The following is a 19,646-nucleotide window of genomic DNA, read 5'->3' on the forward strand; positions in this document are numbered from 1 at the left end:
TCCGCCACCTCTGCCACCTCCTCCACCTCCTCCACCTCTTCCTCCACCTCCTCCTCATCCACCTCCTCCATGTGCTCTACCTCCTCCATCTCCTCCACCTCCTGCCACCTCATCCATCTCCTCCATCTCCTCCATCTCCTCCACCCCCTGCCACCTCCTCCACCTCCTCCATCTCCTGCCACCTCCTCCACCTGCTCCAGCATCTCCTCCACCTCCTCCAGCTCTGCCCTAAGCGCTGCAGCTTGTTGTGTTTGTCAGATACACTCAGTCTATTTGGGAACTGGTCCAGCGTTCTGGTGTTGGGTTGTATTACCTCCATCTCCATGGATACATCATGTAAAGCTCATATTAGTAATCTGTGGTGGGATTACTAAGGTTGTGGGTTTGACAACCATGTATGTTTCGGTTGTCAAGGTAACATTAACCACCTCATCTCTTCGATGTATCCCTTTTCTCACCGTGGTAACCAGTTACCAGTTATACCATAATGTCAGTTTTCCTCTGGTCTGCCCTTCAACCCCCTGGCGGTGTCTGTCTCTGGGCCTTGTCACCAACTGCTCTCTCTCTCTCTCCACCTCGGTCTCTCTCGACTCCTCAGTCGTCCGGCCGCAGAGGACAGGATGAAATACAAGTCCTATTACAAGGCTGCAGCTAATAATGCTTTATCAATTAGCAGGCGGTTCAAGGCTATTATAATCATCCAGGATGCTCCTTCCCTCCCCTCCCATCCCCTCCCATCCACTCCACTCTCCTCTCCTCTCCTCTCCCCCCCCCTCACATCCACTCTCCTCTCCTATTCTCCCCTCTCCTCTCCTCTCCTCTCCTCCCCCCCCTCACATCCACTCTCCTCTCCTCCCCCCCTCCCCTCCACTCTCCTCTCCTATTCTCCCGTCCCCTCTCCTCCCCCCCTCCCCTCCACTCTCCTCCCCTCCTGTCCCGTCCCCTCTCCTCCCCTCCCCCTCCCCTCCACTCTCCTCTCCTCTCCTCTCCTCTCCCCCCCCCTCACATCCACTCTCCTCTCCTATTCTCCCTCTCCTCTCCTCTCCCTCTCCTCCCCCTCACATCCACTCTCCCTCCTCCCCCCCTCCCCTCCACTCTCCTCTCTCCTATTCTCCCGTCCCCCTCTCCTCCCCCTCCCCCTCCACTCTCCTCCCCCCCCTCACCTCCACTCTCCTCTCCTATTCTCACCTCTCCTCCCCTCCCCCCTCCCCTCCACTCTCCTCTCCTATTCTCCCCTCCCTCCCCTCCACTCTAGCCCTCTCCTACTCCCCCCCCCCCTCCACTCTCCTCTCCTACTCCCCCCCCCTCCCCTCCACTCTCCTCTCCTACTCCCCCCCCCTCCCCCTCCACTCTCCCTCTCCTACTCCCCCCCCCTCCCCTCCACTCTCCTACTCCTACTAGACCCCCCCTCCCCCCCACTATCCTCTCCTATTCTCCCCTCCCGTCCCCTCTCCTCCCCTCCCCCTCCCCCTCCACTCTCCTCTCCTATTCTCCCCTCACCCCCTCCCCCCTCCACTCTCCTCTCCTATCCCCCCCTCCCCTCCACTCTCCTATTCCCCCTCCACTCCCCCCTCCTCCCCTCCCCCTCCCCCTCCACTCTCCTCTCCTATTCTCCCCTCCCGTCCCCTCTCCTCCCCTCCCCCTCCCCTCCACTATCCTCTCCTATTCTCCCCCTCCACTCTCCTCTCCTATTCTCCCCTCTCCTCCCCTCCCCCTCCCCCTCCCCTCCACTCTCCTATTCCCCCCCTCCACTCCCCTCTCCTCCCCTCCCCCTCCCCTCCACTCTCCTCTCCTATTCTCCCCCTCCCTCCCCTCACCCCTCCCCCCTCCACTCTCCTCTCCTATCCCCCCCTCCCCTCCACTCTCCTATTCCCCCCCTCCACTCCCCTCTCCCTCCCTCCCCCTCCCCTCCACTATCCTCTCCTATTCTCCCCCCTCCACTCTCCTCTCCTATTATCCCCTCTCCCCCCCCCCCCTCCCCTCCACTCTCCTCTCCTATTCTCCCCTCTCCTCCCCTCTCCTCCCCTCTCCTCCCCTCTCCTGCCTCTCCTATTCCCTGCTGTTCATTAGAGCTCAGGGTTCTCAGGAGTTTGCAGATAGCAGCGTATCAGCTTCGGCTTAAATTGTGTGCTGGACTGTTCTCCGATAGGCTGATAGCCCATTAAAGATCATGTTTAATTACTGCTCTGTTCAGCCACCCCATCCATTAGGAACTGAGGACTGTTAAATGTACTCCTAAATGTCCCTGTATTTTAGTAAGTAAAAATTGAAGACAGTTCAGTTTGCACAATTGTTCAACAACAAAATATCTAATTCATCCACGTTACAATTTAAAATAGACAGACAGACAGAAATCCAGACACATACTGAAATCTCGACACAGGACAGAATCCAGGCAGGACAGAATCCAGACAGGACAGAATCCAGGCAGGACAGAATCCAGACAGGACAGAATCCAGACAGGACAGAATCCAGGCAGGACAGAATCCAGACAGGACAGAATCCAGGCAGGACAGATTCCAGGCAGGACAGATTCCAGGCAGGACAGAATCCAGACAGGACAGAATCCAGGCAGGACAGAATCCAGACAGGACAGAATCCAGACAGGACAGAATCCAGACAGGACAGAATCCAGACAGGACAGAATCCAGACAGGACAGAATCCAGACAGGACAGATTCCAGGCAGGACAGATTCCAGGCAGGACAGAATCCAGACAGGACAGAATCCAGGCAGGACAGAATCCAGACAGGACAGAATCCAGGCAGGACAGAATCCAGACAGGACAGAATCCAGGCAGGACAGAATCCAGACAGGACAGAATCTAGACAGGACAGAATCCAGACAGGACAGAATCCAGACAGGACAGAATCCAGGCAGGACAGAATCCAGACAGGACAGAATCCAGGCAGGACAGAATCCAGACACAGGACAGAATCCAGACAGGACAGAATCCAGACAGGACAGAATCCAGACACAGGACAGAATCCAGACAGGACAGAATCCAGACAGGACAGAATCCAGACAGGACAGAATCCCGACACAGGACAGAATCCAGACAGGACAGAATCCAGGCAGGACAGATTCCAGGCAGGACAGATTCCAGGCAGGACAGAATCCAGACAGGACAGAATCCAGGCAGGACAGAATCCAGACAGGACAGAATCCAGACAGGACAGAATCCAGGCAGGACAGAATCCAGGCAGGACAGAATCCAGACAGGACAGAATCCAGGCAGGACAGAATCCAGACAGGACAGAATCCCGACACAGGACAGAATCCAGGCAGGACAGATTCCAGACAGGACAGAATCCAGACAGGACAGAATCCAGGCAGGACAGAATCCAGACAGGACAGAATCCAGGCAGGACAGAATCCAGACAGGACAGAATCCAGACAGGACAGAATCCAGACAGGACAGAATCCCGACACAGGACAGAATCCAGACAGGACAGAATCCAGACAGGACAGAATCCAGACAAGACAGAATCCAGACAGGACAGAATCCAGACAGGACAGAATCCAGACAGGACAGAATCCAGACAAGACAGAATCCAGGCAGGACAGAATCCAGACAGGACAGAATCCAGACAGGACAGGTCTATGTTTGATCCCTCCTCTATTCCTATAACTAATCCTGCTGTATGTATTAAATAAATAAGATCTGCTTTTTCTAAACCCAGCTTCTCTTTCCCTCAAATAAAAAAAACATGAATTACAAAATCGCATTCAAAACCACTCGGTCAATCAGGAAATACATATTTTATAAAGATGAAAACCTATAGTGGTTGATTCACTAATGGCACCCTATCCCCTATGAAGTGCACTACTTTTGCCCAGAGCCCTATCTGTAAAGGCAATAGGGTTCTATTTGGGACTTTGGCCAGTGACACCATAATAACACAAGATTATTTAGATGTTTCAGGAAGTAATAGCTAGATGGTTTAAAAGATTTTTGAGCAGCATAACGTACGTATTGATGGAGGCCAGACAGAGGGATCACCGTGACAATAAAGCCGGCAGGTTGTAAGAGGAAGGAAGGTCATATTCTCTCAAGTGGTGTCCCAAACGGTAAACTCCTTTTGACCAGGGCCCGTTGCGCCCCCCATAGACACTAGGTAAGGTATAGGGTGTCGTTTGGGATGCAGGTTTCTAGAGGACAGGACACATTAGGAGTGGTACGGTATTAAATAGGGTATTAAAATATATCATACGAGGAGACCACCATATACAACTGGGAAAGAACTCAGGCAGGAGGGACAGTACATTCAGAAAGCATTCAGACCCCTTGACTTTTTCCACATTTTGTTACATTACAGCCTTATTCTAAAACATATTAAATCTGGGTGTTTTCGCTCATCAATCTACACACAATACCCGATAATGACAAAGCATAAACAGGTTTATAGGCATTTTTGCAAGTGTATAAAAAAATATATATATATATATATAAAACATTTACATAAGTATTCAGACCCTTTACTCAGTACTTTGTTGGGTGTGATGCTACAAGCTTGGCAGACCTGTATTTGGGGAGTTTCTCCCATTCTTCTCTGCAAATTCTTTCAAGTGCTGTCAGGTTGGATGGGGAGTGTTGCGGCACAGCTATTTTCAGGTCTCTATTTTCAGGAGGTGTTCGATGGGGTTCAAGTCCAGGCTCTGGCGGGGCCACTCAAGGACATTCAAGAGACTTGTTCCGAAAGCCACTCGTTTGTTGTTTTGGCTGTGTGCTTGGGGTTGTTGTCCTGTTGGAAGGTGACTCTTCGCCCCTGTCTGAATTCTTGAGCACTCTGGTGCAGGTTTTCATCCGTTCATCTTTCCCTCGATCCTGACTAGTCTCACAGGCACTGCCACTAAAAAACATCCCCAGAGCATGATGTTGCCAACACCATGCTTCACCGTAGGGATGGTGCCAGGTTTCCTCCAGACATGACGCTTGGCATTCAGGCCAAATAGTAAAATTTTGGTTTCATCAGACCAGAAAATATTGTTTATCATGGTCTACGAGACTGTCATGTGCCTTTTACTGAGGAGTGACTTCTGTCTGGCCACTCTACCATAAAAGCCTGATTGGCGGAGTGCTGGTTGTCCTTCTGGAATGTTCTCCCATCTCCACAGAGGAACTCTGGAGCTCTGTCAGAGTGACCATCGGGTTCTTGGTCACCTCCATGACCAATGCCCTTCTCCTCCGATTGCTCAGTTTGGCCAGGCGCCCAGCTCAAGGAAGAGTCTTGACTTGACTTCTTCCCGAGTGGCGCAGCAGTTTAAGGCACTGCATCTTAGTGCTAGACACGTCACTACAGACCCTTGTTCGATTCCAGGCTGTAACACAACCGGCACACAATTGGCCCAGCCTCGTCCAGGTTTGGGTTTGGCCGGGGTAGGCCGTCATTGTAAATAAGAATTGTGTTCTTAACTGACTTGCCTAGTTAAATAAAAACAAAAGATGGCCATTGTGTTTTTGGGGACATTCAATGCCAAAGACATTTTTTGCTACCCTTCCCCAGATCTGTGCCTCGACACAATCCTGTCTTGGAGCTCTACAGACAATTCCTTCGACCTTATGGCTTGGTTATTGCTCTGACATGCACTGTCAACTGTGGAACCTTATATAGACAGGTGTGTGCCTTTCCAAATCATGTCCAGTCAATTTAATTTAACACAGGTGGACTCCAATCAAGTTGTAGAAACATCTCAAGGATGATCAATGGAAACAGGATGCACCTGAGCTCAATTTTGAGTCTCATAGCAAAGGATCTTCTTATCTAAGTAAGGTATTTCAGTTTTTTATTTTTTATAAATTAGAAAACACTTCTAAAAAACGTGTTTTGCTTTGTCACTATGTAGATTGATGAGGATATATAAGGATGTAATGTAACAAAATGTGGAAAGAGTCGATGGGTCTGAACACTTTCCGAATTCACTGTTTATGAGTCTTGTAACTATACAACTCAGACAGGAGGTTTATGAGTCTTGTAACTATATAACTCAGACAGGAGGTTTATGAGTCTTGTAACTATATAACTCAGACACGTCTATGAGTCTTGTAACTATATAACTCAGACAGGAGGTTTATGAGTCTTGTAACTATATAACTCAGACACGTCTATGAGTCTTGTAACTATATAACTCAGGCAGGAGGTTTATGAGTCTTGTAACTATATAACTCAGACACGTCTATGAGTCTTGTAACTATATAACTCAGACACGTCTATGAGTCTTGTAACTATATAACTCAGACACGTTTATGAGTCTTGTAACTATATAACTCAGACACGTTTATGAGTCTTGTAACTATATAACTCAGACACGTCTATGAGTCTTGTAACTATATAACTGAGACACGTCTATGAGTCTTGTAACTATATAACTCAGACACGTTTATGAGTCTTGTAACTATGTAACTCAGACAGGAGGTTTATGAGTCTTGTAACTATGTAACTCAGACAGGAGGTTTATGAGTCTTGTAACTATATAACTGAGACACGTCTATGAGTCTTGTAACTATGTAACTCAGACAGGAGGTTTATGAGTCTTGTAACTATATAACTCAGACACGTTTATGAGTCTTGTAACTATATAACTCAGACACGTCTATGAGTCTTGTAACTATATAACTCAGACACGTTTATGAGTCTTGTAACTATATAACTCAGACACGTCTATGAGTCTTGTAACTATATAACTCAGACACGTCTATGAGTCTTGTAACTATATAACTCAGACACGTTTATGAGTCTTGTAACTATATAACTCAGACACGTTTATGAGTCTTGTAACTATATAACTCAGACACGTCTATGAGTCTTGTAACTATGTAACTCAGACACGTTTATGAGTCTTGTAACTATATAACTCAGACACGTTTATGAGTCTTGTAAATATATAACTCAGACAGGAGGTTTATGAGTCTTGTAACTATATAACTCAGACACGTTTATGAGTCTTGTAACTATATAACTCAGACACGTTTATGAGTCTTGTAACTATGTAACTCAGACACGTTTATGAGTCTTGTAACTATATAACTCAGACACGTCTATGAGTCTTGTAACTATATAACTCAGACACGTCTATGAGTCTTGTAACTATATAACTCAGACACGTTTATGAGTCTTGTAACTATATAACTCAGACACGTCTATGAGTCTTGTAACTATATAACTCAGACACGTCTATGAGTCTTGTAACTATATAACTCAGACACGTTTATGAGTCTTGTAACTATATAACTCAGACACGTCTATGAGTCTTGTAACTATATAACTCAGACACGTTTATGAGTCTTGTAACTATATAACTCAGACACGTCTATGAGTCTTGTAACTATGTAACTCAGACACGTTTATGAGTCTTGTAAATATATAACTCAGACAGGAGGTTTATGAGTCTTGTAACTATATAACTCAGACACGTTTATGAGTCTTGTAACTATATAACTCAGACACGTCTATGAGTCTTGTAACTATATAACTCAGACACGTCTATGAGTCTTGTAACTATATAACTCAGACACGTCTATGAGTCTTGTAACTATATAACTCAGACAGGAGGTTTATGAGTCTTGTAACTATATAACTCAGACAGGAGGTTTATGAGTCTTGTAACTATATAACTCAGACAGGAGGTTTATGAGTCTTGTAACTATATAACTCAGACAGGAGGTTTATGAGTCTTGTAACTATATAACTCAGACACGTCTATGAGTCTTGTAACTATATAACTCAGACACGTCTATGAGTCTTGTAACTATATAACTCAGACAGGAGGTTTATGAGTCTTGTAACTATATAACTCAGACAGGAGGTTTATGAGTCTTGTAACTATATAACTCAGACAGGAGGTTTATGAGTCTTGTAACTATATAACTCAGACAGGAGGTTTATGAGTCTTGTAACTATATAACTCAGACACGTCTATGAGTCTTGTAACTATATAACTCAGACACGTCTATGAGTCTTGTAACTATATAACTCAGACACGTCTATGAGTCTTGTAACTATATAACTCAGACACGTCTATGAGTCTTGTAACTATATAACTCAGACAGGAGGTTTATGAGTCTTGTAACTATATAACTCAGACAGGAGGTTTATGAGTCTTGTAACTATATAACTCAGACAGGAGGTTTATGAGTCTTGTAACTATATAACTCAGACACGTTTATGAGTCTTGTAACTATATAACTCAGACACGTCTATGAGTCTTGTAACTATATAACTCAGACACGTCTATGAGTCTTGTAACTATATAACTCAGACACGTCTATGAGTCTTGTAACTATATAACTCAGACACGTTTATGAGTCTTGTAACTATATAACTCAGACACGTCTATGAGTCTTGTAACTATATAACTCAGACACGTTTATGAGTCTTGTAACTATATAACTCAGGCAGGAGGTTTATGAGTCTTGTAACTATATAACTCAGACACGTTTATGAGTCTTGTAACTATATAACTCAGGCAGGAGGTTTATGAGTCTTGTAAATATATAACTCAGGCAGGAGGTTTATAAGTCTTGTAAATATATAACTCAGACACGTTTATGAGTCTTGTAAATATATAACTCAGGCAGGAGGTTTATGAGTCTTGTAAATATATAACTCAGGCAGGAGGTTTATGAGTCTTGTAAATATATAACTCAGGCAGGAGGTATATGAGTCTTGTAACTATATAACTCAGACACGTTTATGAGTCTTGTAACTATATAACTCAGACACGTTTATGAGTCTTGTAACTATATAACTCAGGCAGGAGGTTTATGAGTCTTGTAAATATATAACTCAGGCAGGAGGTTTATGAGTCTTGTAAATATATAACTCAGGCAGGAGGTTTATGAGTCTTGTAAATATATAACTCAGGCAGGAGGTATATGAGTCTTGTAACTATATAACTCAGACAGGAGGTTTATGAGTCTTGTAACTATATAACTCAGACACGTTTATGAGTCTTGTAACTATATAACTCAGACAGGAGGTTTATGAGTCTTGTAACTATGTAACTCAGACAGGAGGTTTATGAGTCTTGTAACTATATAACTCAGACACGTTTATGAGTCTTGTAACTATATAACTCAGGCAGGAGGTATATGAGTCTTGTAACTATATAACTCAGGCAGGAGGTTTATGAGTCTTGTAACTATGTAACTCAGACACGTTTATGAGTCTTGTAACTATATAACTCAGACACGTTTATGAGTCTTGTAACTATATAACTCAGACACGTTTATGAGTCTTGTAACTATATAACTCAGGCAGGAGTTTTATGAGTCTTGTAATTATATAACTCAGGCAGGAGGTTTATGAGTCTTGTAACTATGTAACTCAGACACATTTATGAGTCTTGTAACTATATAACTCAGACACGTTTATGAGTCTTGTAACTATATAACTCAGACACGTTTATGAGTCTTGTAACTATATAACTCAGACTCGTTTATGAGTCTTGTAACTATATAACTCAGGCAGGAGGTTTATGAGTCTTGTAAATATATAACTCAGGCAGGAGGTTTATGAGTCTTGTAAATATATAACTCAGGCAGGAGGTATATGAGTCTTGTAACTATATAACTCAGACACGTTTATGAGTCTTGTAACTATATAACTCAGACACGTTTATGAGTCTTGTAACTATATAACTCAGGCAGGAGGTTTATGAGTCTTGTAAATATATAACTCAGGCAGGAGGTTTATGAGTCTTGTAAATATATAACTCAGGCAGGAGGTTTATGAGTCTTGTAAATATATAACTCAGGCAGGAGGTATATGAGTCTTGTAACTATATAACTCAGACAGGAGGTTTATGAGTCTTGTAACTATATAACTCAGACACGTTTATGAGTCTTGTAACTATATAACTCAGACAGGAGGTTTATGAGTCTTGTAACTATGTAACTCAGACAGGAGGTTTATGAGTCTTGTAACTATATAACACAGACAGGAGGTTTATGAGTCTTGTAACAATATAACTCAGACAGGAGGTTTATGAGTCTTGTAACTATATAACTCAGACACGTTTATGAGTCTTGTAACTATATAACTCAGGCAGGAGGTTTATGAGTCTTGTAACTATATAACTCAGACACGTTTATGAGTCTTGTAACTATATAACTCAGACACGTCTATGAGCCTTGTAACTATATAACTCAGACACGTCTATGAGTCTTGTAACTATATAACTCAGGCAGGAGGTTTATGAGTCTTGTAACTATATAACTCAGGCAGGAGGTTTATGAGTCTTGTAACTATATAACTCAGGCAGGAGGTTTATGAGTCTTGTAACTATATAACTCAGGCAGGAGGTTTATGAGTCTTGTAAATATATAACTCAGACACGTCTATGAGTCTTGTAAATATATAACTCAGGCAGGAGTTTTATGAGTCTTGTAACTATGTAACTCAGACACGTTTATGAGTCTTGTAACTATGTAACTCAGACACGTTTATGAGTCTTGTAACTATATAACTCAGACACGTTTATGAGTCTTGTAACTATATAACTCAGGCAGGAGTTTTATGAGTCTTGTAACTATATAACTCAGGCAGGAGGTTTATGAGTCTTGTAACTATGTAACTCAGACACGTTTATGAGTCTTGTAACTATATAACTCAGACACGTTTATGAGTCTTGTAACTATATAACTCAGACACGTTTATGAGTCTTGTAACTATATAACTCAGGCAGGAGTTTTATGAGTCTTGTAATTATATAACTCAGGCAGGAGGTTTATGAGTCTTGTAACTATGTAACTCAGACACATTTATGAGTCTTGTAACTATATAACTCAGACACGTTTATGAGTCTTGTAACTATATAACTCAGACACGTTTATGAGTCTTGTAACTATATAACTCAGACTCGTTTATGAGTCTTGTAACTATATAACTCAGACACGTTTATGAGTCTTGTAACTATATAACTCAGACACGTCTATGAGTCTTGTAACTATATAATTCAGGTAGGAGGTATATGAGTCTTGTAACTATATTACTCAGACACGTTTATGAGTCTTGTAGCTATATAACTCAGACACGTCTATGAGTCTTGTAACTATATAACTCAGACACGTCTATGAGTCTTGTAACTATATAATTCAGGTAGGAGGTATATGAGTCTTGTAACTATATTACTCAGACACGTTTATGAGTCTTGTAACTATATAACTCAGATAGGAGGTTTATGAGTCTTGTAACTATATAACTGAGACACGTCTATGAGTCTTGTAACTATATAACTCAGACACGTCTATGAGTCTTGTAACTATATAATTCAGGCAGGAGGTATATGAGTCTTGTAACTATATAACTCAGACACGTTTATGAGTCTTGTAACTATATAACTCAGACACGTCTATGAGTCTTGTAACTATATAATTCAATAATTCAGGCAGGAGGTATATGAGTCTTGTAACTATATTACTCAGACACGTTTATGAGTCTTGTAGCTATATAACTCAGACACGTTTATGAGTCTTGTAGCTATATAACTCAGACACGTTTATGAGTCTTGTAACTATATAACTCAGGCAGGAGGTTTATGAGTCTTGTAACTATATAACTCAGGCAGGAGGTTTATGAGTCTTGTAACTATATAACTCAGGCAGGAGGTTTATGAGTCTTGTAAATATATAACTCAGACACGTCTATGAGTCTTGTAAATATATAACTCAGGCAGGAGTTTTATGAGTCTTGTAACTATGTAACTCAGACACGTTTATGAGTCTTGTAACTATGTAACTCAGACACGTTTATGAGTCTTGTAACTATATAACTCAGACACGTCTATGAGTCTTGTAACTATATAACTCAGGCAGGAGGTTTATGAGTCTTGTAAATATATAACTCAGGCAGGAGGTTTATGAGTCTTGTAACTATATAACTCAGACACGTTTATGAGTCTTGTAACTATATAACTCAGGCAGGAGTTTTATGAGTCTTGTAACTATGTAACTCAGACACGTTTATGAGTCTTGTAACTATGTAACTCAGACACGTTTATGAGTCTTGTAACTATATAACTCAGACACGTCTATGAGTCTTGTAACTATATAACTCAGGCAGGAGTTTTATGAGTCTTGTAACTATGTAACTCAGACACGTTTATGAGTCTTGTAACTATGTAACTCAGACACGTTTATGAGTCTTGTAACTATATAACTCAGACACGTCTATGAGTCTTGTAACTATATAACTCAGGCAGGAGGTTTATGAGTCTTGTAAATATATAACTCAGGCAGGAGGTTTATGAGTCTTGTAACTATATAACTCAGACACGTTTATGAGTCTTGTAACTATATAACTCAGGCAGGAGTTTTATGAGTCTTGTAAATATATAACTCAGGCAGGAGGTTTATGAGTCTTGTAACTATATAACTCAGACACGTCTATGAGTCTTGTAACTATATAACTCAGGCAGGAGGTTTATGAGTCTTGTAACTATATAACTCAGACACGTTTATGAGTCTTGTAACTATATAACTCAGGCAGGAGTTTTATGAGTCTTGTAACTATATAACTCAGGCAGGAGGTTTATGAGTCTTGTAACTATGTAACTCAGACACGTTTATGAGTCTTGTAACTATATAACTCAGACACGTTTATGAGTCTTGTAACTATATAACTCAGACACGTTTATGAGTCTTGTAACTATATAACTCAGGCAGGAGTTTTATGAGTCTTGTAATTATATAACTCAGGCAGGAGGTTTATGAGTCTTGTAACTATGTAACTCAGACACGTTTATGAGTCTTGTAACTATATAACTCAGACACGTTTATGAGTCTTGTAACTATATAACTCAGACTCGTTTATGAGTCTTGTAACTATATAACTCAGACTTGTTTATGAGTCTTGTAACTATATAACTCAGACACGTCTATGAGTCTTGTAACTATATAATTCAGGTAGGAGGTATATGAGTCTTGTAACTATATTACTCAGACACGTTTATGAGTCTTGTAGCTATATAACTCAGACACGTCTATGAGTCTTGTAACTATATAACTCAGACACGTCTATGAGTCTTGTAACTATATAATTCAGGTAGGAGGTATATGAGTCTTGTAACTATATTACTCAGACACGTTTATGAGTCTTGTAACTATATAACTCAGATAGGAGGTTTATGAGTCTTGTAACTATATAACTGAGACACGTCTATGAGTCTTGTAACTATATAACTCAGACACGTCTATGAGTCTTGTAACTATATAATTCAGGCAGGAGGTATATGAGTCTTGTAACTATATAACTCAGACACGTTTATGAGTCTTGTAACTATATAACTCAGACACGTCTATGAGTCTTGTAACTATATAATTCAATAATTCAGGCAGGAGGTATATGAGTCTTGTAACTATATTACTCAGACACGTTTATGAGTCTTGTAGCTATATAACTCAGACACGTTTATGAGTCTTGTAGCTATATAACTCAGACACGTTTATGAGTCTTGTAACTATATAACTCAGACACGTTTATGAGTCTTGTAACTATATAACTCAGACACGTCTATGAGTCTTGTAACTGTATAACTCAGACACGTCTATGAGTCTTGTAACTATTTAATTCAGGCAGGAGGTATATGAGTCTTGTAACTATATTACTCAGACACGTTTATGAGTCTTGTAACTATATAACTCAGACAGGTTCATGAGTCTTGTAACTATATAACTCAGACACGTCTATGAGTCTTGTATCTATATAATTCAGGCAGGAGGTATATGAGTCTTGTAACTATATAACTCAGACACGTTTATTAGTCTTGTAACTATATAACTCAGGCAGGAGGTTTATGAGTCTTGTAACTATATAACTCAGACAGGAGGTTTATGAGTCTTGTAACTATATAACTCAGACAGGAGGTTTATGAGTCTTGTAACTATATAACTCAGACAGGAGGTTTATGAGTCTTGTAACTATATAACTCAGACAGGAGGTTTATGAGTCTTGTAACTATATAACTCAGACACGTTTATGAGTCTTGTAACTATATAACTCAGACACGTTTATGAGTCTTGTAGCTATATAACTCAGACACGTTTATGAGTCTTGTAACTATATAACTCAGACACGTTTATGAGTCTTGTAACTATATAACTCAGACACGTTTATGAGTCTTGTAACTATATAACTCAGACACGTCTATGAGTCTTGTAACTATATAACTCAGACACGTCTATGAGTCTTGTAACTATATAATTCAGGCAGGAGGTATATGAGTCTTGTAACTATATTACTCAGACACGTTTATGAGTCTTGTAACTATATAACTCAGACAGGAGGTTTATGAGTCTTGTAACTATATAACTGAGACACGTCTATGAGACTTGTAACTATATAACTCAGACACGTCTATGAGTCTTGTAACTATATAATTCAGGCAGGAGGTATATGAGTCTTGTAACTATATAACTCAGACACATCTATGAGTCTTGTAACTATATAACTCAGACACGTCTATGAGTCTTGTAACTATATAACTCAGACAAGTCTATGAGTCTTGTAACTATATAACTCAGACACGTTTATGAGTCTTGTAACTACTATTCACTCATGGCGAGTGAGTCTGTATTTCTTAGTCACTGATTATTCAGTGTTTTGGTCAGTTTATCTCCAGGTCATGGCATCTACCTGTTGTACTCGCCAGACTACTGTGTCACCATCTATCTCTTCTACACTAGATAGACGTGTGGAAAGGCATCATATCTCCTGATTATTCCCAGGCAGTGTTTTCATCATATCAGTCCAGCTGTATGCAATCATTTCAATCACAATAATAATCATTCATTTTCATGAAGATGACAATCATCAGTGTGCGTTGAGACAAGGACGACAGGAATGAGGAAACGCGTGTATTTTCCCACTTGAGAGACCGGCGTTGTCACGGCGTTGTCACGGCGTTGCCACGGCGTTGCCACGGGTGACGGAGACGGCAGCTTTCGGGACCACATTAATCGTCAACCCCATCAAGATGAAACACAAACACAATCAAAAAAGTCCCATCCTGTTTCTGTCTGTACAAGAAATCGTCTCCTCACACTGCCAATCTCCTGTCTCTACAAAAATGAATCTGATGAGAGATGGAGAGAGAGAGAGAGAGAGAGAGAGAGAGAGAGAGAGAGAGAGAGAGAGAGAGAGAGAGAGAGAGAGAGAGAGAAAGAGAGAGAGAAAGAGAGAGAGAGAGAGAGAGAGAGAGAGAGAGAGAGAGAGAGAGAGAGAGAGAGAGAGAGAGAAGAGAGAGAGAGAGAGAGAGAGAGAGAGAGAGAGAGAGAGAGAGAGAGAGATCATTTTTTAAATCTCTATTTTAACAAGGAAGACATTGCCCTTGTTATTTCAAAGAGATCACACGCTGAAATAAAATTGTGATTAAATGCATCAGCGATGGCATTTGTTTACGCAATGAGGCCGGAGTCTGGATGAATTTGTTGTGGCAGAGAGGAGGAATTAGAACCCTTCAGGGATTTGACAGTTTTCCAGGATGTTGTGCGGGTTCCCATTACAATCCCGAAACAACGATGGCATAATAATCCAATCTAATCCCATTGTGTTTCCCACATGCGCCGAATACAACAGGTGTTGACCTTACAGTGAAATGCTTCCTTCCTTTAGCCCTTAACCAACAATGCAGTTTAAAGAAAATACCTCAAAAAAAGTAACAGAAAAGAATAACAAATAATTAAAGAGCAGCAGTAAATAACAATAGTGGGACTATTTACAGGGGTACCAGTACCGAGTCAATGTGGAGGCTATATACAGGGGGTACCAGTACCTAGTCAATGTGGAGGCTATATACAGGGGGTACCAGTACCTAGTCAATGTGGAGGCTATATACAGGGTGTTACGGTACAGAGTCAATGTGGAGGCTATATACAGGGTGTTACGGTACAGAGTCAATGTGGAGGCTATATACAGGGTGTAACGGTACAGAGTCAATGTGGAGGCTATATACAGGGTATTACGGTACAGAGTCAATGTGGAGGCTATATACAGGGGGTACCAGTACCTAGTCAATGTGGAGGCTATATACAGGGTGTTACGGTACAGAGTCAATGTGGAGGCTATATACAGGGTGTTACGGTACAGAGTCAATGTGGAGGCTATATACAGGGTGTAACGGTACAGAGTCAATGTGGAGGCTATATACAGGGTATTACGGTACAGAGTCAATGTGTACCGTAGTCAATGTGTACCGAGTCAATGTGGAGGCTATATACAGGGGTACCAGTACCTAGTCAATGTGGAGGCTATATACAGGCTATATACAGGGTGGTACGGTACCGAGTCAATGTGGAGGCTATACAGGGGGTACCAGTACCTAGTCAATGTGGAGGCTATATACAGGGGGTACCAGTACAGAGTCAATGTGAAGGCTATATACAGGGGGTACCGGTACAGAGTCAATGTGGAGGCTATATACAGGGTGTACCGGTACAGAGTCAATGTGGAGGCTATATACAGAGGGTACCAGTACAGAGTCAATGTGAAGGCTATATACAGGGTGTTACGGTACAGAGTCAATGTGGAGGCTATATACAGGGTATTACGGTACAGAGTCAAGACTATATACAGGGTGTTACGGTACAGAGTCAGTGTGGAGGCTATATACAGGGGCTACCGGTACAGAGTCAATGTGGAGGCTATATACAGGGTGTTACGGTACCGAGTCAATGTGGAGGCTATATACAGGGGTACCAGTACCTAGTCAATGTGGAGGCTATAAACAGGGGGTACCAGTACAGAGTCAATGTGGAGGCTATATACAGGGTGTTACGGTACAGAGTCAGTGTGGAGGCTATATACAGGGTGTTACGGTACCGAGTCAATTTGGAGGCTATATACAGGCGGTACCAGTACAGAGTCAATGTGGAGGCTATATACAGGGTGTTAAGGTACAGAGTCAGTGTGGAGGCTATATACAGGGTGTTACAGTACCGAGTCAATGTGGAGGCTATATACAGGGTGTACCAGTACCTAGTCAATGTGGAGGCTATATACAGGGGGTACCAGTACAGAGTCAATGTGGAGGCTATATACAGGGGGTACCGGTACAGAGTCAATGTGGAGGCTATATACAGGGGGTACCAGTACCTAGTCAATGTGGAGGCTATATACAGGGGGTACCAGTACCTAGTCAATGTGGAGGCTATATACAGGGGGTACCAGTACCTAGTCAATGTGGAGGCTATATACAGGGGTACCGGTACAGAGTCAATGTGGAGGCTATATACAGGGGGTACCAGTACCGAGTCAATGTGGAGGCTATATACAGGGGGTACCGGTACAGAGTCAATGTGGAGGCTATATACAGGGGGTACCAGTATCAAGTCAATGTGGAGGCTATATACAGGGGGTACCAGTACCGAGTCAATGTGGAGGCTATATACAGGGGGTACCAGTACCGAGTCAATGTGGAGGCTATATACAGGGGGTACCAGTACCGAGTCAATGTGGAGGCTATATACAGGGGGTACCGGTACAGAGTCAATGTGGAGGCTAAATACAGGGTGTTCCAGTACCGAGTCAATGTGGAGGCTATATACAGGGGGTACCAGTACCTCGTCAATGTGGAGGCTATATACAGGGGGTACCGGTACAGAGTCAATGTGGAGGCTATATACAGGGGGTACCAGTACAGAGTCAATGTGGAGGCTATATACAGGGGGTTCCAGTACCGAGTCAATGTGGAGGCTATATACAGGGGGTACCAGTACCGAGTCAATGTGGAGGCTATATACAGGGGGTACCAGTACCTCGTCAATGTGGAGGCTATATACAGGGGGTACCGGTACAGAGTCAATGTGGAGGCTATATACAGGGGGTACCGGTACAGAGTCAATGTGGAGGCTATATACAGGGGGTACCGGTACAGAGTCATTGTGGAGGCTATTGACATGGGGTACCAGTACCTCGACAATGTGGAGGCTATATACAGGGGGTACCAGTACCTGGTCAATGTGGAGGCTATATAAAGGGGGTACCGGTACAGAGTCAATGTGGAGGCGATATACAGGGTGTAACGGTACAGAGTCAATGTGGAGGCTATATACAGGGTATTACGGTACAGAGTCAATGTGGAGGCTATATACAGGGGGTACCAGTACCTAGTCAATGTGGAGGCTATATACAGGGTGTTACGGTACAGAGTCAATGTGGAGGCTATATACAGGGTGTTACGGTACAGAGTCAATGTGGAGGCTATATACAGGGTGTAACGGTACAGAGTCAATGTGGAGGCTATATACAGGGTATTACGGTACAGAGTCAATGTGTACCGTAGTCAATGTGTACCGAGTCAATGTGGAGGCTATATACAGGGGGTACCAGTACCTAGTCAATGTGGAGGCTATATACAGGCTATATACAGGGTGGTACGGTACCGAGTCAATGTGGAGGCTATACAGGGGGTACCAGTACCTAGTCAATGTGGAGGCTATATACAGGGGGTACCAGTACAGAGTCAATGTGAAGGCTATATACAGGGGGTACCGGTACAGAGTCAATGTGGAGGCTATATACAGGGTGTACCGGTACAGAGTCAATGTGGAGGCTATATACAGAGGGTACCAGTACAGAGTCAATGTGAAGGCTATATACAGGGTGTTACGGTACAGAGTCAATGTGGAGGCTATATACAGGGTATTACGGTACAGAGTCAAGACTATATACAGGGTGTTACGGTACAGAGTCAGTGTGGAGGCTATATACAGGGGCTACCGGTACAGAGTCAATGTGGAGGCTATATACAGGGTGTTACGGTACCGAGTCAATGTGGAGGCTATATACAGGGGGTACCAGTACCTAGTCAATGTGGAGGCTATAAACAGGGGGTACCAGTACAGAGTCAATGTGGAGGCTATATACAGGGTGTTACGGTACAGAGTCAGTGTGGAGGCTATATACAGGGTGTTACGGTACCGAGTCAATTTGGAGGCTATATACAGGCGGTACCAGTACAGAGTCAATGTGGAGGCTATATACAGGGTGTTAAGGTACAGAGTCAGTGTGGAGGCTATATACAGGGTGTTACAGTACCGAGTCAATGTGGAGGCTATATACAGGGTGTACCAGTACCTAGTCAATGTGGAGGCTATATACAGGGGTACCAGTACAGAGTCAATGTGGAGGCTATATACAGGGGTACCGGTACAGAGTCAATGTGGAGGCTATATACAGGGGGTACCAGTACCTAGTCAATGTGGAGGCTATATACAGGGGTACCAGTACCTAGTCAATGTGGAGGCTATATACAGGGGTACCAGTACCTAGTCAATGTGGAGGCTATATACAGGGGTACCGGTACAGAGTCAATGTGGAGGCTATATACAGGGGGTACCAGTACCGAGTCAATGTGGAGGCTATATACAGGGGGTACCGGTACAGAGTCAATGTGGAGGCTATATACAGGGGGTACCAGTATCAAGTCAATGTGGAGGCTATATACAGGGGGTACCAGTACCGAGTCAATGTGGAGGCTATATACAGGGGGTACCAGTACCGAGTCAATGTGGAGGCTATATACAGGGGGTACCAGTACCGAGTCAATGTGGAGGCTATATACAGGGGGTACCGGTACAGAGTCAATGTGGAGGCTAAATACAGGGTGTTCCAGTACAGAGTCAATGTGGAGGCTATATACAGGGGGTAC

General features: G+C 42.7%; 1 protein-coding gene across 1 annotated transcript in view; it reads left to right on the forward strand.

Annotated features, from left to right (window-relative positions):
- Positions 1-19,646, forward strand: part of LOC135545392 (netrin receptor UNC5A-like) — a 517,562-nt gene that overhangs the window by 119,731 nt on the left and 378,185 nt on the right.

This window comes from Oncorhynchus masou, chromosome 9 (assembly GCF_036934945.1).
Source record: "Oncorhynchus masou masou isolate Uvic2021 chromosome 9, UVic_Omas_1.1, whole genome shotgun sequence".
Lineage (NCBI taxonomy): Eukaryota > Metazoa > Chordata > Actinopteri > Salmoniformes > Salmonidae > Oncorhynchus > Oncorhynchus masou.